The 23,356-nt window shown below is 39.6% G+C and overlaps 1 long non-coding RNA gene across 2 annotated transcripts; it reads left to right on the forward strand.

Moving 5' to 3' along the window:
- The first annotated feature begins 19,149 nt into the window (after positions 1-19,149).
- On the forward strand, positions 19,150-20,656 carry LOC128354535 (uncharacterized). 2 transcript variants are annotated; one of them, XR_008321078.1, is made up of 4 exons: positions 19,150-19,194; positions 19,529-19,606; positions 20,172-20,231; positions 20,412-20,656. It is a non-coding gene; the product is annotated as an uncharacterized LOC128354535 (long non-coding RNA). The 2 variants fall into 2 exon arrangements; XR_008321077.1 differs by lacking the exon at positions 19,150-19,194 and adding an exon at positions 20,047-20,084 and having other exon boundaries at positions 19,570-19,606.
- The last annotated feature ends 2,700 nt before the right edge of the window (positions 20,657-23,356 follow it).

The following is a 23,356-nucleotide window of genomic DNA, read 5'->3' on the forward strand; positions in this document are numbered from 1 at the left end:
AGAAACTTTCATGTAATACCAACCTGATCTCTAACTGGTTGTAAATACAGTGTCTAAACCCAACTTGGTTTCCACATGACTGACAGTCACATTATTTAACTTTTATTTAATCAGGGGAAATTCACTTTTCGAGGAACGCCCTGATCACATTCACACAGTTACACACATTCACACCTGGAAGCTTCCCAGTACAACGACAGTTTGATCTGCCGGCCAGGCACCTCAGTGATGGTAATGGGGGAAGGACAAGTGCTTCTTCCTCACTTTCTGAGGGGGACTGAACCGGCAACCCTTAGGTTTCAAGCTTGCTTCTCTAACTACCACTGCCCCCCAAATACATACACATTTAAAAACGCTAAAAAAGAGCTTAACTTTCTCAGATCAGAGGACTGTTTGGAGGTTTGGAGGTGGCGTTTTTGATCCTTATGATTTTTATGTGTCTGGATTTTTAGATCATAGTTTTAAATCAAATCTAATAATAACCTGAACATTATTAATTCCTTCCTTCCTTCCATGGATGGCTTTTGACAATGTTTCAGTAAAAAAAAAAAGCTTATTTCCTGTTCCAACACCCCAGTTCTCCTACTTACCCCTCCCCCCTACCTCCACCTCCCTGGTGCTCCTGAACCAACAACCTGAAAGCTTCCCAAGCAGTCATCTAAACTCAGAGTGTCTGACTTGAAAAAATGAGAGGGCAAAGGGAAAATTGAACCCACAACCTCAAAGATTCAAAGCAGGCAGCTAACCCAAAAACTCAGAGGTTCAAGAAGGTTTCCTAACAAGCTGAGCTGTTTGAGTTGAGATTCCAAAGTGTGGTGTCTTGAAGATCCTGTGTCTTTTATTTGAACCTAATCCTTCTCAGTTGATAGAGATGCTATTCTACCTGGTGAGCCATTCGAGAGACACGCTTCAATTTTTTCTCTGTGAACTAGACTTTGAAAACTCAATTGAGGATCAAACTGGTCAACTTAATTAATAAATAATTGCAGCAATAATTATTCATAATTAATATAATTAATTAATGAATAATTAATAGATAATTAATGTTGAATCAAGTCATGTTAATCTAGTAGAGCCCAGTAGAGCTCTGAGATCTACTGATTCAGGTCAGATAGTTGAGCCCAGAGTTCAAACTAAACATGGTGAAGCAGCTTTTACACAACTGGAACAAACTACCAGCAGAACTGAAATCATGTTTAAATCCAGGTTAAATACACTTCTCTTCTCATGTGCTTATGATTGAGTTCTTTTAAAGCACTTTACATTTTAATCTTTCATTTGCACTGTATGTCCTTTTAATGATTTTAAAGCTAATCATTATTTTATGCTCCAACCTTATATTTAATGCTCTATTCTAGCATTTCATTTCTCTCTTTCTATTTTTCTGTACTTTGTTTTTATTATTAGTGTGTGTGTGTGTGTGTGTGTGTGTGTGTGTGGGGGGGGGGGGGTTAATTGTATGTTTTTAATGTTTCTCAAATTGCATGTTTGTCTGTTTTATGTAAAGCACATTGAGTTGCCATTGTGTATGAAATGCGCTATATAAATAAAACTGCCTTGCCTTGCCTTGTAATTATCGTGTCATTATCGTGTATATATATATATATATATATATATATATATATATATCAATGATAAGCGATACTCCACTTTCAATGCAGATATTGGATGCATAATAAAAGTACTGATCATTTATCAATAATACACCTTGAAAATGACCATCAGTACATTTGAATTTTTTTGTCCAGTTGTGATATCAAAGACAAACTAGCTGATAATATCAAAGATAAAAATGTTTTACAATTGATTCATTGATCTGATTAGTTGATGTAAATTGTCAGTGTGACTCTGTGAGCAGTAATTCATGAACTCCATCTTTCAAACATTCAAACAGCAATTGAGTAAACACTCATGAGAAAGTTTCATGTTTAAATATCACTTCACCTTCAACTTTATCTGACTGAGACTCAGTCCAACCAGTCAGACTGCATACTTTGATAGTGATCAAGATCAGCAACCTGCACAAACACACACACACACACACACACATACTGATGAAAGAAAAGCTGCGTCGTTAAAATGAAAACACACATTTAACTGAAGCTCAGAGCTGCTTTTCTACACAGACCTGCTCAAGACTCAACAGAGCTGCAGAGTGAGACTCATGAGACAAAGTTCAGTAAGTGAAGTTTGATTTCTCAACATTGACATGGTTTTCTCTAGTTTGTAGACAATGACTCACTACTTATTTCAGATAGAGAAACTAATTTATTATGAATGTTGATCATATTATTATTGGATGTAGTTTCTTTAACAGTGAGGTGGTTTTAAAAGTCATTATTTCAGACAACAATATCAGTTGGTAAATTTAACTTAGATGAGGAAAGATGACCGTGTATTCATTACAGTCATATTTCAGACGCTTTTGTTTTTGTGAAGAGTCCAAAAGTCAGATCTGTGTAAATTATTGATATAAAGACCAACACTGTGATGGAGATGATTTACATTTGATTTGTGACGTATTCTGTAACAGAGGATTTTCTAACAGGACACAGTTAAACACTGAGAAACCATCAATAAAACAACACATATGAACAACTAAATCAGTCAGAAACAGCCATAGACTGTTATCATGTTGTGAATCTTCCTACCTGTCCCGCCTCCTCTACAGGTGGAGCTTATTCCAGTAAACAGCTCACCTGTGGAAAAAACCTTTCTGATAGACATCAAGAGTCTTTGTCTTCAGGGAGGACATTAAGTGTAAGTTGTTTTTTTTCATACTTTAACTTTCTATTTAATAACTGAACGATAACTGGCACTATTTATATGTTGTTTATCGGTGTTGAATTTACCAAATATTAATGAAGCCTCCTTTCAAATTCAGTCAGTGTATGTAAGTAAGTGTAATTTCTCCTCAGTGTATACACACTGTACATATTGAGTCTGAAAAGTGTGATTCCTGTTGGACACATCACACCAGTGTATTGTAGTGTTGTAGTGACTCAATGAGACCACTGGATGGCAGTAGATACTATGATTATTTCTTAATAAATCCATATCAGTAAGTTTAGAAAGATCAATAACACTATTAACATCAGTATTTATAGCAGTTGAATATGTAATGTAATCTTTGTCATCATTAAACTGACAGCATGCAGTTCAGCTTTCACCACTGGAGGGTGCCAAAGCTTCATCAATGAAGAGTAATACTTGATATTTAATGCAGATATTGGATACATTTTAATTGTACTAACTATTATCTAAAATTATTCTTAAAAATTATCATCAGCACATTTAAGAGTGTTTGTCCAATTATGATGTCAAAGACAAATTATCGCTGTAAGTGAGTCAAGTGTGATCATATTAAAACTAAAGATGTTTTACAGTCGATTAATTGATTAGTTGAGGTTAACGTTTGTCAGTGTGAATCTGTGAGCAGTGATTCATGAACTCCAGCTTTGAAACATTCAAACAGCAGCAGTGTTTGTGTTCTCATGAAGAACTTTCATGTTTTAATATCACTTCAGCATCTGAACTTTACCTGACTGAGACTCAGTCCAACCAGTCAGACTGCATACTTTGACAGTGAAGTGAAGGTGCACACATACACACACACCGCGCGCGGATGAAGGTCGAGAATCTGCATTGATTAAATGAATTTGATTAAAATCCAGAATTAACTGAACCACAGAGCTGCTTTTCTACACAGACCTGTGAACACAACAGAATTATGAAGTTCATGAGAAAAAGCTCAGCAATTTTGAGTTTGATTTCTCTATTTCCTATCATTTGTTTAACTACTGCTAGGAACAAGAGATAATCTTTCCTTTGATCTCTTTTGGTATTTTCCCAGAAGCCACTTATAGCTTTACATGAACAAAAGATATGACTGTGGTTTGCCATCTGCTCACCTCATTCTCTCCAACATCTTGAAGAGATGGTCTTCAGATTCAATCCTTCATGTATATTCTTGCCAGTAGTTTGAGTGAGCTGCTCTTCACTTCACTGCAGCTTCATGACGTCATCTAGTGGACTGATAGTAGAAGTACAGCAGCTGATGGCAGCTTTCTCTGCCTCACACTGCTGTCTGGCTGTATTCACACTGATATATAACAGAAAATAACAGCCAATCACAGGAGGAGCAGCTGATATTTAGGATGTGACAGGAGAAATGATGTAAAGGATGATCTGTGTTTCCTCTCCAAATGAAGGTAGAAAGTGTGTGTGACTGATGTGGATGTGACTTCAGCAGCATGGATCAGAGTGAGGACAGAGAGGAGGGAGTCCCTCCCTCTAAAAACTCTCTGTGTGGGGAACATGACATGACATGCTTGGCCCTAAACACCTTAGAAATTCATTATCAAATGACATAATTACTCTGGATGACATTACTCTGGCCTCCAGCACCACTGTAAGGAACCTATGAGTTATATTTGATCAGGATCTGTCCTTTAATTCCCACATAAAACACATTTCAAGGACTGCCTTCTTTCATCTGCGTAATATTGCAAGAATTAGACATATCCTGTCTCAAAATGATGCTGAAAAATTAGTCCATGCATTTGTTACTTCTAGGCTGGACTACTGTAACTCATTATTATCAGGCTGTCCTAACAAGTCTCTAAAGACTCTCCAGCTGGTCCAGAATGCAGCTACTCGTGTTCTGACAAAAACTAGAAAGAGAGATCATATTACTCCCATCTTGGCTTCACTGCATTGGCTTCCCGTAAAATTCAGAATAGAATTCAAAATCCTTCTCCTCACCTTCAAAGCTCTTAATGATCAGGCTCCATCATATCTTAAAGAACTGATAGTACCTTATGTGCCTACTAGAACACTGCGCTCCCAGCATGCAGGTCTACTTGTGGTTCCTAGTGTCTCTAAAAGTAGAACAGGAAGCAGAGCCTTCAGCTATCAGGCTCCTCTCCTGTGGAACCATCTTCTAGATTTGGTCCGGGGGGCAGACACCCTCCCTACATTTAGGAGTAGGCTTAAAACCTTCCTTTTTGATAAAGCTTATTGTTAGGGCTCTTTGAGCTCTTAACTTATGCTGCTATAGGCTTGCCGGGGGACTCCCATGATGCACTGAGCTCCTCTCTCCTCCTCCCTCTCTCTCTCTCTCTATCCATCCATCTACATCCATTAACATTCATGTTCTATCAATGCAGTCAATAACCTAAACTTCTTCCCCGGAGTTGTCTGTGCTTTCTCGTCTCACAGATAATCTGGGCCTGTAGACGTCCAGATGACGGATTCCAGTCCTGGACCTTCTAGCTTCATTGTTGATTTTCATTGTGCTTCTCTCCTCTATCTTTCCTCTTTCTCCTCTTCCTCTCTCTCTCCTCTCCTTCCTCTCTCTCCTTCCTCTATCCTTCCTTTCTCTCCTCTCAACCCAACCGGTCGAGGCAGATGTCCACCCACTTCTGAGTCTGGTTCTGCCTGAGGTTTCTTCCTGTTAAAAGAGAGCTTTTTCTCGCCACTGTTGCTCATGTGGGAATGTTGGGTCTCTTTAAAGTTAAAACCTGAAGAGTTTGGTTTAGAACCTGCTCTATGTGTAAAGTGCATTGAGATAACTTTGTTGTGATTTGACGTTATACAAATGAAGATTGATTGATTGATTGATGACAGCCAGACTGAAGCTCAGAGGTGAGATGAGGATCTCTAACTATCCATCACTGTTCTTCACCATCATTATTCACACTCAAAGCTCTGTGTGTGTTGTGTGAGAGAGATTGTTTTCTGAATATATGAGCTCAACTAACTTTATCAGTGATGTTTGTCTCTCAGGATCCACCAGAGATCAGACTCTCCTGGACCTGAACCCAGCTGTGTGTCCTTCAAGAGCAATTGGTCAAAGGAAGCTGGTATTGAATTTAAACAAAGACATTCATCTGGCAAAATGTAATATTAAAATGTTTCTATAATCAATAAAAATAATTTTGAGACAGTTTTTTTCTGAATAGATGAGCAATTTAATTCATCAGTGCTGTTTTACTCTCAGGATCAATCAGAGATCAGACTCTCCTGGACCTGAACCCAGCTGTGTGTCCTTCAAGAGTAACTGGTCAAAGGAAGCTGGTATTGAATTTAAACAAAGACATTCATCTGATCTAATGTAAGTTTTTCAATATAAAAAATCATGACTATACAAGCTGAAATCTAAAACTGGATAAATAGTTGTTGGTTGAATTATTTGAGAAAACATAATTTATTGGCATTTAATTATATGAATGAGACACCTAACTTTGTTATTGAAGTTCTTTAAAGAAACATTTTTGCACACTTATCTCAGGGAGTCTTTGGATATTTCACTTCCAGCTGTGAACTGAATTTATTTTTAGATTACTTTTGTTCTCATGTTGTTGTCAGTGGGTGTAGAGGACTGCTTGTCCCCGGCATCAGCACAGCAGCTGCAGTTTGAAACTTTCATTATTAATGAATCAAGGAAGCTGCTTCAAGTTTTTGTTTGTAAAAGTTCATTCTCTGAGCAGTGTATTTCAGCAGCAGCCACACTGACACAGTCAGGACAGGAGCTGAAAGCAGACAGAGATGTTGATTCTCAGTGGGATCAACAGGACTAGTAAAGCTTTACCACTACACAAGTTGTTTTCAGTGTTTAAATCAGGACAATATGAGCTAAAATGATTTATTGGTATTTCTGATATGAAAATGACACAGAACACTGAACAGAGATTCAATCTACATTACTGAAACATTTTTCAACATCTTCTGAAACATCTTCATGATTCCTCCACAGAGTGGACCAGGAGAGCTCAGAGATTCCCAGTGGTCAGTCTGCACAGCAGCATCAAACAGACCTGGACTCCATATTTATGGTCTGTACATGTACAACAACTACTTTTACATCTATTCTGTTCACAATCATCTCCATGCTGCACTTTGTAGACCAGTGGATTGTCAGTGTGTCCAACATGGATCTGATGTTTGCTTCATGATTTTAGTTTGAGTGTCATTCATATATTATTGTGTTCCAGCTGCTGGAGGAGAACATCAGCAGGTTTATGAAGAACGAGCTGAAGAAGATGCAGAAGGTCCTGAGTCCAGATTACCCAGAATGCTTAGAGAGTCAGCGGGTGGATGAGGAGGTATTGGACGGTGAGGAAGAAGAGCAGAGGAGGACCAGCAGAGAAGCATTTCTGAAGATCACACTGCACTTCCTGAGGAGAATGAAGCAGGAGGATCTGGCTGACTGTTTGTGGAGCAGTAAGAAGATTTTTATAAAGATTTAACATGCAGGATAAAAGATATATTTACTGATGGAGGAAAATATTCACATTCTTTAGAGGAATTAAATCATATTTATTTATTGATGAATTATTTTATTTCTTATATCTTCATTCAGGAACTAATGCTGGTTGTCAGCATAAACTCAAGTCTAACTTGAAGGAGAAGTTCCAGTGTCTGTTTGAGGGGATCGCTAAAGCAGGAAACCCAACCCTTCTGAATCAGATCTACACACCGCTCTACATCACAGAGGGAGGAACTGCAGAGGTCAATAATGAACATGAAACCAGACAGATTGAAACAGCATCCAGGAAACCAGACAGACCAGAAACTACAATCAGACATGAAGACATCTTCAAAGTCTCACCTGGAAGAGATGAACCAATCAGAACAGTGATGACAAAGGGAGTGGCTGGCATTGGGAAAACAGTCTTAACACAGAAATTCACTCTGGACTGGGCTGAAGACAAAGCCAACCAGGACATATACTTCACATTTCCATTCACTTTCAGACAGTTGAATATGTTGAAAGCGAAGAAGTACAGCTTGGTGGAACTTGTTCATCACTTCTTTACTGAAACCAAAGAAGCAGGAATCTGCAGGTTTGAAGAGTTCCAGGTTGTGTTCATCTTTGACGGTCTGGATGAGTGTCGACTTCCTCTGGACTTCCACAACAATAAGATCCTGACTGATGTTACAGAGTCCACCTCAGTGGATGTGCTGCTGACAAACCTCATCAGGGGGAAACTGCTTCCCTCTGCTCGCCTCTGGATAACCACACGACCTGCAGCAGCCAATCAAATCCCTCCTGAGTGTGTCAGCATGGTGACAGAGGTCAGAGGGTTCACTGACCCACAGAAGGAGGAGTACTTCAAGAAGAGAGTCAGAGATGAGCAGCAGGCCAGCACCATCATCTCCCACATCAAGACATCACGAAGTCTCCACATCATGTGCCACATGCCAGTCTTCTGCTGGATCACTGCTACAGTTCTGGAGGACAAATTGAAAAGCAGAGAGAGAGGAGAGCTGCCCAAGTCCCTGACTGAGATGTACATCCACTTCCTGGTGGTTCAGTCCAAACTGAAAAACATCAAGTATGATGGAGGAGCTGAGACAGATCCACACTGGAGTCCAGAAACCAAGAAGATGATTGAGTATCTGGGAAAACTGGCTTTTGAGCAGCTGCAGAAAGGCAACCTGATCTTCTATGAATCAGACCTGACAGAGTGTGGCATCGATATCAGAGCAGCCTCAGTGTACTCAGGAGTGTTCACACAGGTCTTTAAAGAGGAGAGAGGGCTGTACCAGGACAAGGTGTTCTGCTTCGTCCATCTGAGTGTTCAGGAGTTTCTGGCTGCTCTTCATGTCCATCTGACATTCATCAAGTCTGGAGTCAATCTGCTGGTAGAACAAACAACATCCCAGAAGTCTGAAACTAAACAAGAATCTGCAATGACACATCTCTACCAGAGTGCTGTGGATGAGGCCTTAAAGAGTCCAAATGGACACCTGGACTTGTTCCTGCACTTCCTCCTGGGTCTTTCACTGCAGACCAATCATATTCTCCTTCAAGGCCTACTGACACAGACAGGAAGTAGCTCACGGACCAACCTGGAAACAGTAGAGTACATCAAGAAGAAGCTCAGTGAGAATCTGTCTGCAGAGAGAAGCATCAATCTGTTCCACTGTCTGAATGAACTGAATGATCGTTCTCTAGTGGAGGAGATCCAACAGTCTCTGAGATCAGGAAGTCTCTCTGCAGATAAACTGTCTCCTGTTCATTGGTCAGCTCTGGGCTTCATCTTACTGTCATCAGAAGAAGATCTGGACGTGTTTGACCTGAAGAAATACTCTGCTTCAGAGGAGGCTCTTCTGAGGCTGCTGCCAGTGCTCAAAGTCTCCAAGAAAGCTCTGTAAGTGTTTATAGATTTAGTCCATGTCAGAGTGTTTTTAAATGTGCTGCATGGATTTAAAATGGAATTACATTTTCTGTTAATCATTGATTGTCCTTGCTGAGAATTAATATCCTGCATTACCAAAAGTCCAGACTCAAGATGTAAACACGATTATTTTCATGTTACTTATTAATTATTTCCTCTTTAGGCTGAATGACTGTAACCTCTCAGAGAAAAGCTGTGCAGCTCTGTCTTCAGTTCTCAGCTCCCAGTCCTCTAGTCTGAGAGAACTGAACCTGAGTAACAACAACCTGCAGGATTCAGGAGTGAAGCAGCTTTCTGCTGGACTGGAGAGTCCACACTGTACACTGAAAACTCTCAGGTCAGATGCATCAACCTGTTCAATGGATGAGCATTTAAATAGTGTTTTACAATAATGGGCAGACATTTAATATAAGTATTGTTGTGCTTGTATGATTATCAAACCAGTTGTGTTATTGACCTTGGGCAATAATTTCCTTCACTGTTTGTGCTTTTTAAACCTGGAATATCAAAGAGTAAACAAACCATTAATCTCAAATTGAGCCATTAATTCATAGAGTTGGATCAAATGAAAACATAAATCATTATAATTATTTGAGAAATTAATCTTGATTTCGCTATTTGACCGCACAATCAGTCTGTCTGACATGTTGTTTTGTGTCTTTAAAGGCTGTCAGGATGTCTGATCACAGAGGAAGGCTGTGCTTCTCTGGCTTCAGCTCTGAGCTGCAACCCCTCCCATCTGAGAGAGCTGGACCTGAGCTACAATCATCTAGGAGACTCAGGAGAGAAGCTACTGTCTGCAAGATTCGAGGATTCAAACTGGAGACTGGACACGCTCAGGTATGGAGAGACAATGTGTGATAGAGGAAGAGCTGGAGACATTTTCTCTGTCAGAGCTGATCACAGATCAACTCAATCTGAAAGGTAAACTAGATTAGATTAAATTGGGTTTCGTAGTTTTTGTTATATTTACCTTAAGTTTCCTGGGAAATTTTAACCTAATTTGATTAAATCAGGGTTTTAGAAAGATTTGGATACTGAATTCAGATTGGATAAAAACCCAACCCAACATTTGAATAGAATAATAAAACAGTAGACTAGAGCAATGTAACGTCCATGTTTATATGCTGAAAGAGAACGTGCTGCTCTGACCTCCCTCCTCCTTTCAGCCTGCAGCCTGCTGGAGAACGATGGTTGACACCAGGTCTGAGGAAGTGTAAGTGTGTTTTTCATTTGATTCATGAAAACAAAGCAAACTTCAAACTGTGACATCACTCATTCACGTCCTACTGAGGATGAAGATTATGTCATCATCAAACAGATGATAGATCAATAACTGCAGCTGCATTGTGTCTCGTTCTCTCCATCAGATTTCTGTGAACTCACACTGGATCCAAACACAGCGAACAGAAAACTCAAACTGTCTGACAACAACAGGAAGGTGACAATCGTGGAGTCTGAGCAGTCATATCCTGATCATCCAGACAGATTTGATCGTTGGCCTCAGCTGCTGTGTAGAGATGATCTGACTGGGCGTTGTTACTGGGAGGTCGAGTGGAGCAGAGCAGTTTATGTAGCAGTGAGTTACAGAGAAATCAACAGGAGAGGAGACAGTGATGTCTATAGGTTTGGAGAGCATGATCAGTCCTGGACTCTGAGGTGCTCTGATCATGGTTACACTGTCTATCACAATAACATTGGAACATCCATCACCTCCCCGGTCTCTAACAGAGTGGCAGTGTATGTGGACTGTCCTGCTGGCACTCTGTCCTTCTACAGAGTCTCCTCTGACTCACTGATCCACCTCCACACCTTCAACACCACATTCACTCAGCCTCTGTATGCTGGGTTTGGGTTCTTTGTGGGCCATAATGGTTCCTCGATTTCTGTAGGAGGGAGAGTCTCCTATGGTTAGAGAAACTTTCATTTAATACCAACTTGATCTCTAACTGGTTGTAAATACAGTGTCTAAACCCAACTTGGTTTCCACATGACTGACAGTCACATTATTTAACTTTTATTTAATCAGGGGAAATTCACTTTTCGAGGAACGCCCTGATCACATTCACACAGTTACACACATTCACACCTGGAAGCTTCCCAGTACAACCACAGTTTGATCTGCCGGCCAGGCACCTCAGTGATGGTAATGGGGGAAGGACAAGTGCTTCTTCCTCACTTTCTGGGGGGGACTGAACCAGCAACCCTCAGGTTTCAAGCTCGCTTCTCTCACTACCACTGCCCCCCAAATACATACACATTTAAAAACGCTAAAAAAGGGCTTAACTTTCTCAGATCAGAGGACTGTTTGGAGGTTTGGAGGTGGCGTTTTTGATCCTTATGATTTTTATGTGTCTACTGGATTTTTAGATCATAGTTTTCAAATCAAATGACAAAAAATTGTGTAAAAAGCTTGTTTTAGTTACATGGAGTCAAAGGCAGCCGCTTTACATGTCTTATTTTATCTGGTCTTAAGTCAAGAACAGTAAAATATTATGATTATTAGCATGGTTTGTTTTGTTTCTCGTTTTTTGGGTTTTTTTTATTGTGTAAAGTTGATCATTTGTATGTTTGTTGCTTAGGAAGAAATCATGTGTTACTGTTTGTCAAACTGAAAAAGAATAATAAATTATAATAAATTCTATCTTTATTGTGAGTTTCAGAAAATTGACCCTCTAATAATAACCTGAACATTATTAATTCCTTCCGTCCTTCCTTCCATGAATGGCTTTTGACAATGTTTCAGTAAAAAAAAAAGCTAATTTCCTGTTCCAACACCCCAGTTCTCCTACTTACCCCTCCCTCCTACCTCCACCTCCCTGGTGCTCCTGAACCAACAACCTGAAAGCTTCCCAAGCAGTCATCTAAGGCTTTTCTCAGAGTGTCTGACTTGAAAAACAGGTAGAATATATGTACCTGATTCTATTGAAACAGGTAGAATATATGTACCTGATTCTATTGAAACAGGTAGAATATATGTACCTGATTCTACTGAAACAGGTAGAATATATGTACCTGATTCTACTGAAACAGGTAGAATATATGTACCTGATTCTACTGAAACAGGTAGAATATATGTACCTGATTCTACTGAAACAGGTAGAATATATGTACCTGATTCTATTGAAACAGGTAGAATATATGTACCTGATTCTATTGAAACAGGTAGAATATATGTACCTGATTCTACTGAAACAGGTAGAATATATGTACCTGATTCTACTGAAACAGGTAGAAAATAGCCCATCAACCTGTTTTGTGAGTTGTATTCAGTTACCAATTAGCTGCATTTGTGTTTGTAGCCAGTGGAGAAGGGGGACAGTTTGATGTTTCTGAGAATGATTTCCCTCTTTACTTGTAACACTGACATTTATCTTCTTCATTGTCAACAGAGGACAACGAGCTGTAAAGTTGTGTTGGTGCAGTTATGTGCAATTAAGTGGATGTTTTCTGTTAGTTAATTGCATTTCTCTAATTGACTGTGTAATATGGCTTGGATGTTGCTCACCTGGTCTGATTTTTGAACACTTTGTGACTCCTTCAGTGTTGTTGTAATTTCTTTATTTGTTACAGTGATTACTCGTGTTCTCCGGTTCTTTATTTTGCCTCAGTTTCAATTTTTCAAGTCAGACACTCTGAGAAAAGCCTGAAAAGCTCCAAGAAACTGAAAGCAGCGTGATGGTTGTGGTGCTTCAGGCTGTTGGAAGACTGTGCTGCAGATGTAGAAGGTCAGGAGGACAGAGTGAAAAGTGTGAGAAAATCTTTGTCTACAGTGAAGAGCCAGTGGCTCAGTGAGTAAAACATTTGACCTTTCAGTCAGATGTTGTCAGTTCAATACCAGGTTGTTCCTTTTAAGGGTAGAAAGTTCAAATAAAGACTGAAAAGCTGGGGGAAAAAAAACTCATATTAGAGTGTGAGTGCAGCTAGCTCAGGCAGTTAGAAGACTGCTTGGGAAGCTTGAGGTTGTTGGTTCAATTCTTTCACACTTTTAAAGTCCAATATCCAAATTAAGAAGATAAATGCGCCCGGAGAAAAGGTCTGAGTGTAGACACACTCCCTGGTGTAGTGGGTTTGTCTCAGATCATAAGGTGTTTGTGATAGAATGCCTGGTTCGAATCCCGGCGTTGTTGGGAAACAAATTGTGACACATCTGGAATCGAACCAGGTCTTACTGAATCCTCCGTGGCTGCTGGTACAACAACATTTGTACAACATAAAATTTTAAAAAACAGTGTGTAGGATAGCCTAGTGAGATAAGTGTTGGGCATTAGGTACTTGAAATTATGGCTGTTGGTTCAATCCCCGGTCAGGGTCATTGATCTTTAATGTTACTTTGCAGGCATCTCAAACTCATTCCAAAGGGCCATGTGGCTGCAGGTTTTCATTCCAACCAAGCAGGAGCACACATGCACACCAATCAGCTGACTGAAGAGTGAGTTCAGCTGATTAAATGAGTCGAGCCAGGTGCACCTGCAGCCACATGGCCCTTTGTGGAATGAGTTTGAGATGCCTGGTCCAGACTAACAGAATAGGAGTATAACTGGACTGTCATGTTAGCATCCTTTCTTTCTATAGAGTCTCCTCCAACACATTGATCCAATTTTCCACCAAATTCCACAAAGGAGGTCCAAACCAATAATGAATTAATGCATTTGTATGTAGCCTGCCATATAGCCACTGTTGGTCAAACACTGAATGCTCCCTCAGCTCAGTAGGTCTTGAATGCAACCCCAGGCTTGGCCCCGCCTCTAATCAAGGTAAGGTTATTTAAGACACCTGTGTACATTTGTTCTTCCTTTTCTGCTGCCGTGTGTTCTGGACGGAGGTCGGTATGCTGAGATGTAACTGCCAGAAGTTCTTGTTTCTGAGAGCTAACTTTGGTTTTCTATGCTTAGTTTCTCTGTTGGTGTCTCCAGCTCGTAGACCCTTTTCCCTACTATGGTGGAAAGTGGTGCCTGGACAGTTTGATTCTATTGTGTATGCAGGTGGCTAACTAACTCTGTCTCTTTTTGTAGGATACCATCTGCTGCTGCTTTTTGCCTGCCCTCTTTAGTACAGCCTTATAAATATTGGAGATTAGGACCATCTATTTTTGTTTAACCTTTGTAGTTTGTAGTTTTATTAGATTTAGTGGAGTTGTGGGCCAGTCTGCTGGGCCAGGTTTGTCCCTCTGGTTGAGGTCTCTTCACAAGTGAGTATATGTTGGCACACCTAGAGATCTGCTAGCCCTAGTCCACTTGTGTTTTGTTTGTAACTATTGGTAGTATATTCAGATTGTGATTTTTAAACTGAATTTGTAATAAAATGCTTTTACATTTAAACTCAATATTGTCTTGAATTTACTTTTGTCAGCTTATTCTTGAAAAATGTATCTGAACCAGTCTATGATCTGGAGTCACTGACTTTTCATGTACCATAATTCCAAGTGGTGTATCACATCTAGTCACTTTCCAACCATTAGCACTGCTGTGTACAATGTACAGCAGTTCATTTTGTATAGTCCTGCTGGAAATGGTCCAAATGCACCATTTCTTTATTAGAACATCTTCAGTGTACTTAGTGCCAGTTATTTGGTAAAACTTGCTTTGGTTCTGATATGCCTCATACCTACAATGTATTGCCATGTAGTTGTGAGATATTGCACTATCTGTTGAATACACTGATAATGTGACCAAATCTGGGAAAAAAGCCTAATAAACCATGAAACAGTTGCTGCAGATTTTTCAATTTTTATTCAACCATCACAGATATTACATTCCAGTAAAGTTGATGTAATCAATGTTGGACAGTTTAAATTTCATCCTCAAACTCAGGCTGAGCAGAAGTGCCTGGTCACATCCCAGCAGGTGGACTCCAGTTCTCCACACCAGTCAAGCAACACTAAAAAAGAGAGAACACATTACTAGAGAGCACTTGAGTTTTGAAAAGAAATTGCAATTCACATGTTAGCTTAATAGAATCTGTGCCAAAGTCCTGACATTTCTCTCCCAATACTAAGATTTCCTGCTGTAGAGAAAATAGTTAAAGCAGGAACAATACTGGTCACTGCTCAGGGTTTGATCATCACCACATTAATATCAATTTTACTGGTTTTGCATTACTCACCTTCAGTCAGTCTGCAGTATGACCTGCAGCTCATCAGTAGCTCTGCCTGCAACAGTCAAGGAAATTTTACTTCACATCATAAGTCATATGGCTACTTTGATTGAAAACTGTTATTTTCTACCACCTATGAAAGTTCAACTTCAAAGCTTCCTTATAGGAGTGAGTCTGAAGTGTGCAGCCTTGTACTCTCATTGGGCCAAACTCTGCAGCAGCTCAGCGACAGACTCTAAAACAGAACCTGCAGCCAAAGCCAAATACAGAGATACTCTACCAGCACTGTAACACTGAGCCAGACACACTACCTGGACAGCTGACTGAGCACTGGAAGAAACAGCCACCATGATGTGGTATCTACTGCAATTTAAACATTGTGCTGTCTTTAAAAATCACTACAAAATAATTTGATGTGAAAAATAAAGACATGTAAAGTTCTGGGACATGACTTGAATGCAATGTGAATCTTAAAGTGAACCATCACAACTCTGTTAACCTTTACTCCAAAGAAAAAGGCTGGGGGTTGGTAGTTTCATCCCATGGCAGCGGCTCTGTCATGGGGGACCCAGCATCTCTGAAACAAAACATAAAGGTCATAAGGTGCTGCAATGGAGCCACCAAGTGTCACAGAAATTGGAGGGCAGGCAATGAACAAAAAGTTGACTTAATTACTGGTTTATATATCTAAAGTCAGGTAATCCTTGTGACGTAATATGTGCACATAAGTGCTCAAGTTCAGCTGCGTGGTTGAACACGTTCAGTAACGTTAGCCAGCAGCACAGTAAAGTCAACAGGTCACGCAAAAACCGCCAAAAAACGACTCATAAGCGCCATTTTATAAAAGTACTTGAACTTTCTCACGAATTTAGTCCAATAATACATTTCTTTAAAAAAGCTGAACTTCTTACCACGTTTAAACAGACATCAGAGTCACCTCTCCCACACGCTTTTCTTCTAGACTGAGATCCAGAGCGAAAGGCACGCTCATATTTATAACCTACGGCTGTCGCAGTGCATTATGGGAAGAGACGTCCTTCCAAAGATCGTCTCTTAAACAGAACGACCACTAGTTTATTTCCCCCTGGATCTTCATTCATTTTATAAGTATAAAAGGTGAAACAACAAGATTTGTACAACATAAAATTTTGGAAAACCAGTCTTTAGGATAGCTCAGTGAGATAAGTGTTGGGCATTAGGTAATTGAAATTAAGGTTGTTGGTTCAATCCCCGTTTAGGGTCATTGATCTTTAATGTTACTTTACAGCATTGGTGGTAACTCCAATTAGAATACTGCCCCCTGTAGGCAACCAGTAGAAACACATCCACAATCCTCTTTGGAGGATTTGGGATTTTAGGCCGATAGGACGCAGACAGATATGTGAGCAGGCCAGGGATCGAACCCACCATCCCCAAAACTCAAACCGGCTGTCTAAATCACTGAACCACAGGCTCACATTGGCTCCACAAGTTTTCATCAGAATTTGACTCTCCAGCAGTTTGACTGACTTTCAAAAAACTGTGCAACAATTGAACCAACAACCAGATAGCTTCCCAAGTAGTCATCGAAGGCATTAGATGTGTCTGACTTGGAAAAACAATTGGACATAGTGAGAATTGAACCCACGACCACTAAGATTCAAAGCCAACAGCTAACAAACTGAGCTATTCCCCTTGGGATTCAATCGGCAAAATCACAAGTCCAAGAAGGTTTCCCAACAAGCTGAGCTGTTTGAGTTGAGATGCCGAGGTTTGGTTTCTTGCACCTGAGGCTCCAACTTGTCAACCTAATTAATCTCTAATTGGAGCAATGATTATGAATGAATGAAGCAATTAATTTATTAATACATAATTATTAATAATCATTAGATTAACATTAATTGAAGCAAGTAATGTTAATCTATTAATGATTAATATTAATAATTAATTAATTAATATTAATAATTAATTAATATTAATTAATCATTATTAATGTTAATTGAATCAAGTAATGTTACTCTATTAGTTATTAATTATTAATATTAATAATTAATTAATTGTTAATGAACAATTAATGAAGCCTTACCTTGATGAGATCAATGAGTTGATGACTCATAAAATCACAACAAATGATTAGTCTACATATAAGTAAGGCTATAGTCTTACTTATATGTAGGGGCTGTAGTAAGACTATAGTCTTATATGTAGGGGCTGTAGTAAGACTATAGTCTTATATGTAGGGGCTGTAGTAAGACTATAGTCTTACTTATATGTAGGGGCTGTAGTAAGACTATAGTCTTATATGTAGGGGCTGTAGTAAGACTATAGTCTTATATGTAGGGGCTGTAGTAAGACTATAGTCTTACTTATATGTAGGGGCTGTAGTAAGACTATAGTCTTACTTATATGTAGGGGCTGTAGTAAGACTATAGTCTTATATGTAGGGGCTGTAGTAAGACTATAGTCTTATATGTAGGGGCTGTAGTAAGACTATAGTCTTATATGTAGGGGCTGTAGTAAGACTATAGTCTTACTTATATGTAGGGGCTGTAGTAAGGCTTACAAAAGTAAGTCAGACAAACTGCTGGAGACTGAAAAGCTGATGAATACTGGTCTACAGCAGTGAACCCTGCTCCTGTAGAGCTACTGCCCTGCATGTTTTATACACACCTGACTCTAATTATTAGCTGAAGCTCGTTAAAGGGTTTGATAACATGCTAATAATTAGAATCAGGTGTGTTAGAGTGGGGAGATACCGAAGGGCAGTAGCTCTCCAGGAGCAGGGTTGGAGACCACTGCTGTAGCTCAAGTGTGTATTTCTGCACTCTTTTGATCCTGATGAGATCAGCTGATTAAAAATATATGAAATAATATTCACGACAGCCTATCCAGTCTATACTGATTTAAAATTCTACAAGAAAGCTCTCTTACTTCATACTAGCACTGCAAGGGTATGAGGGATGTCCTGAAAACATCTCCCAGTGGAAGACTTAAAATGATGGAATGAATTATATAATGAGTTTGCAACTTTCTCATATGAAGCCATTGTATATTCTGTTGGTGGAACTGTGAATTACAGTTAACTAGCTTGTTGAACTGTAGTGACAATGTTTACATTAATTTTGGGAAACCTTCTTGAACTTGTGATTTTGCTGGTTGAATCCCAAGGGGAATAGCTCAGTTTGTTAGCTGTTTGCTTTGAATCTTAGTGGTCGTGGGTTCAATTCTCACTATGTCCAATTGTTTTTCCAAGTCAGACACATCTAATGCCTTAGATGACTACTTGGGAAGCTATCAGGTTGTTGGTTCAATTGTTGCACAGTTTTTTGAAAGTCAGACAAACTGCTGGAGAGTCAAATGCTGATGAAAACTCGTGGAGCCAATGTGAGCCTGTGGTTCAGTGATTTAGACAGCCGGTTTGAGTTTTGGGGGTGGTGGGTTCGATCCCCGGCCTGCTCACATATCTGTCTGCGTCCTATCGGCCTAAAATCCCAAATCCTCCAAAGAGGATTGTGGATGTGTTTCTACTGGTTGCCTACAGGGGGCAGTATTCTAATTGGAGTTACCACCAATGCTGTAAAGTAACATTAAAGATCAATGACCCTAAACGGGGATTGAACCAACAACCTTAATTTCAATTACCTAATGCCCAACACTTATCTCACTGAGCTATCCTAAAGACTGGTTTTCCAAAATTTTATGTTCTACAAATGTTGTTGTTTCACCTTTTATACTTATATATAAAATGAATGAAGATCCAGGGGGAAATAAACTAGTGGTCGTTCTGTTTAAGAGACGATCTTTGGAAGGGCGTCTCTTCCCATAATGCACTGCGACAGCCGTAGGTTATAAATATGAGCGTGCCTTTAGCTCTGGATCTCAGTCTAGAAGAGAAACGTGTGGGAGACGTGACTCTGACGTCTGTTTAAACGTGGTAAGAAGTTCAGCTTTTTTAAAGAAATGTATTATTGGACTAAATTCGTGAGAAAGTTCAAGTACTTTTATAAAATGGCGCTTATGAGTCGTTTTTTGGCGGTTTTTGCGTGACCTGTTCACTTTACTGTGCTGCCGGCTAACGTTACTGAACGTGTTCAACCACGCAGCTGAACTTGAGCACTTATGTGCACATATTACGTCACAAGGATTACCTGACTTTAGATATATAAACCAGTCATTAAGTCAACTTTTTGTTCATTGCCTGCCCTCCGATTTCTGTGACACTTGGTGGCTCCATTGCAGCACGTTATGACCTTTATGTTTTGTTTCAGAGATGCTGGGTCCCCCATGACAGAGCCGCTGCCATGGGATGAAACTACCAACCCCCAGCCTTTTTCTTTGGAGTAAAGGTTAACAGAGTTGTGATGGTTCACTTTAAGATTCACATTGCATTCAAGTCATGTCCCAGAACTTTACATTTCTTTATTTTTCACATCAAATTATTTTGTAGTGATTTTTAAAAGACAGCACAATGTTTAAATTGCAGTAGATACCACATCATGGTGGCTGTTTCTTCCAGTGCTCAGTCAGCTGTCCAGGTAGTGTGTGTCTGGCTCAGTGTTACAGTGTTGGTAGAGTATCTCTGTATTTGGCTGCAGGTTCTGTTTAGAGTCTGTCGCTGAGCTGCTGCAGAGCTTGGCCCAATGAGAGTACAAGGCTGCACACTTCAGACTCACTCCTATAAGGAAGCTTTGAAGTTGAACTTTCATAGGTGGTAGAAAATAACAGTTTTCAATCAAAGTAGCCATGTGACTTATGATGTGAAGTAAATGTTCCTTGATTGTTGCAGGCAGAGCTACTGATGAGCTGCTCAGTGTGGAGATGAAGGTGAGTGATGCATATTAATGTGGTGATAATCAAACCCTGAGCAGTGACCAGTATTGTTCCTGCTTTAACTGACTCTTTTCTCTACAGCAGTGTGGAGCAGCTGGCCTGTAGGGGGCAGTACACAGCAGGAACCAAGACTGATGTCAGGTATGTATCCCCAATCCTGTACTGCCATGGCAGACTTCTCTATCTGCAGTGGAATCTTAGTATTGGGAGAGAAATGTCAGGACTTTGGCACAGATTCTATTAAGCTAACATGTGAATTGCAATTTCTTTTCAAAACTCAAGTGCTCTCTAGTAATGTGTTTTTTTTGTGTTTTTTTTTAGTGTTGCTTGACTGGTGTGGAGAACTGGAGTCCACCTGCTGGGATGTGACCAGGCACTTCTGCTCAGCCTGAGTTTGAGGATGAAATTTAAAGACAATGTTTTACTGGAATGTAATATCTGTGATGGTTGAATAAAATTTGAAAAATCTGCAGCAACTGTTTCATGGTTTATTAGGCTTTTTCCCCAGATTTGCCCACATTATCAGTGTATTCAACAGATAGTGCAATATCTCACAACTACATGGCAATACATTGTAGGTATGAGGCATATCAGAACCAAAGCAAGTTGCACTAAGTTCACACCATTTGTTACTTCTAATAAGGAAATGGTGCATTTGGACCATTTCCAGCAGGACTATACAAAATGAACTGCTGTACACAGCAGTGCTAATGGTTGGAAAGTGACTCCAGATCATAGACTGGTTCTGATACATTTTTCAAGAATAAGCTGACAAAAGTAAATTAAAGACAATATTGAGTTGTAATGTAAAAGCATTTTATTACAAATTCAGTTTAAAAATCACAATCTGAATATACTACCAATAGTTAAAAACAAAACACAAGTGGACTAGGGCTAGCAGATCTCTAGGTGTGCCAACATATACTCACTTGTGAAGAGACCTCAACCAGAGGGACAAACCTGTCCCAGCAGACTGGCCCACAACTCCACTAAATCTAATAAAACTACAAAGGTTAAACAAAAATAGATGGTCCTAATCTCCAATACTTATAAGGCTGTACTAAAGAGGGCAGGCAAAAAGCAGCAGCAGATGGTATCCTACAAAAAGAGACAGAGTTAGTTAGCCACCTGCATACACAATAGAATCAAACTGTCCAGGCACCACTTTCCACCATAGTAGGGAAAAGGGTCTACGAGCTGGAGACACCAACAGAGAAACTAAGCATAGAAAACCAAAGTTAGCTCTCAGAAACAAGAACTTCTGGCAGTTACATCTCAGCATACCGACCTCCGTCCAGAACACACGGCAGCAGAAAAGGAAGAACAAATGTACACAGGTGTCTTAAATAACCTTACCTTGATTAGAGGCGGGGCCAAGCCTGGGGTTGCATTCAAGACCTACTGAGCTGAGGGAGCATTCAGTGTTTGACCAACAGTGGCTATATGGCAGGCTACATACAAATGCATTAATTCATTATTGGTTTGGACCTCCTTTGTGGAATTTGGTGGAAAATTGGATCAATGTATTGGAGGAGACTCTATAGAAAGAAAGGATGCTAACATGACAGTCCAGATATACTCCTATTCTGTTAGTCTGGACCAGGCATCTCAAACTCATTCCACAAAGGGCCATGTGGCTGCAGGTTTTCATTCCAACCAAGCAGGAGCACACCATTTGACCAATCAGCTGTCTGAAGACTGAGATCAGCTGATTAAATGAATCAAGTCTGGTGTGCTTCTGCTTGGTTGGAATGAAAACCTGCAGCCACATGGCCCTTTGTGGAATAGTTTGGAGACCCCTGGTCTACATGAAGGTAAGACTATAGTCACCTGCAGGAGGCGCACATGGAGCATCAGAGGGTCCCTTAAAAATACAGCACACACACATACAGACACATATGGATTTAAGGACTTGAGACTGATTTGAATAATTGCAGAAGTGATGATTTAATACAGATGAGGTGTTTGCTGGACTCACTGGGTAGATAGACATGTGCAGGAGGAAATATTTGCAAGGTGCATGACATGTACAAGTAAGTTATGTTATTCATTTTGACTTGTTTTTATTAATTTCAACTAAATAATAAAAGTGCTGTTTAATGATTTTTCTATTTTAAGATGCTGTTGAATTCTTTATGCAACAATTTTTAAACCTACAAGGGGCCTTAATTAGTTTAACAAGATCTGGCCTATAACTCCCAAATAATCTTTAAAAAATAAAGTGGATTTCTTGCAACAGATCCACTATTTGGATTCATATATTATATTATTTATTATGCATAATACTGACAGCCTAGCAGGTGTTGCAGGTCTTCTGTTATACTTAACTGTCTCAAAAATATTTGTTCAAAGCTGAATTTTGCAGGCAAACATAATTTTTTTGGCTCTAATTTGATAGATAAATGTAATGAAACTGAGTCAGAGGAGGTCGCTGCAGTTCCACCATAAATCCACTAGATGGCGACAAGAAGCAGCAACATGATGCTCAGGAGGATTTACTAACATTCACTGACTGAATCATTAATATTCAGCAAATTCAACACCAATAAAACAACATTTAAATAGATTGAGGTGTCTACTAGTTCTCTTTAGTGTTGTAACATTAATATTTGACATGATGCACAAAAAGAAATGGATTTAAATATAATCGTGACACATTGACTTTGATATGAATTATTTTACAGTAATTAACAGCAGCAGACGTTAGATCGTTTGACCTGTGTTGCTGTTTATAAACCTAAACTTCACCTGAGCCTCAGTGGAGAGGGTTAGGGTCACGTCCCTCCCTAATCTAATACACAAGGAAATGTGTTGATTGTCGATATACTTTATAGATGTAGTGATTGTTTACTTTGCAGTGGGTGAGTTACTAACAAACTGTAGCTGTAGCATTAGCTACTGTATGGGTGAGTAACTGACAAACCGTAGTTGTAGCATTAGCATTAGCAACTGTATGGGTGAGTAACTGACAAACCGTAGCTGTAGCATTAGCATTAGCTACTGTATGGGTGAGTAACTGACACACAATAGCATTAGCATTAGCTACTGTATGGGTGAGTAACTGACACACCGTAGCATTAGCATTAACAACTGTATGGGTGAGTAACTGACAAACCGTAGCTGTAGCATTAGCAACTGTATGGGTGAGTAACTGACAAACCGTAGCTGTAGCATTAGCATTAGCTACTGTATGGGTGAGTAACTGACAAACCGTAGCTGTAGCATTAGCAACTGTATGGGTGAGTAGTTAACAAGCATTAGCATTA

This window comes from Scomber japonicus, chromosome 24 (assembly GCF_027409825.1).
Source record: "Scomber japonicus isolate fScoJap1 chromosome 24, fScoJap1.pri, whole genome shotgun sequence".
NCBI lineage: Eukaryota > Metazoa > Chordata > Actinopteri > Scombriformes > Scombridae > Scomber > Scomber japonicus.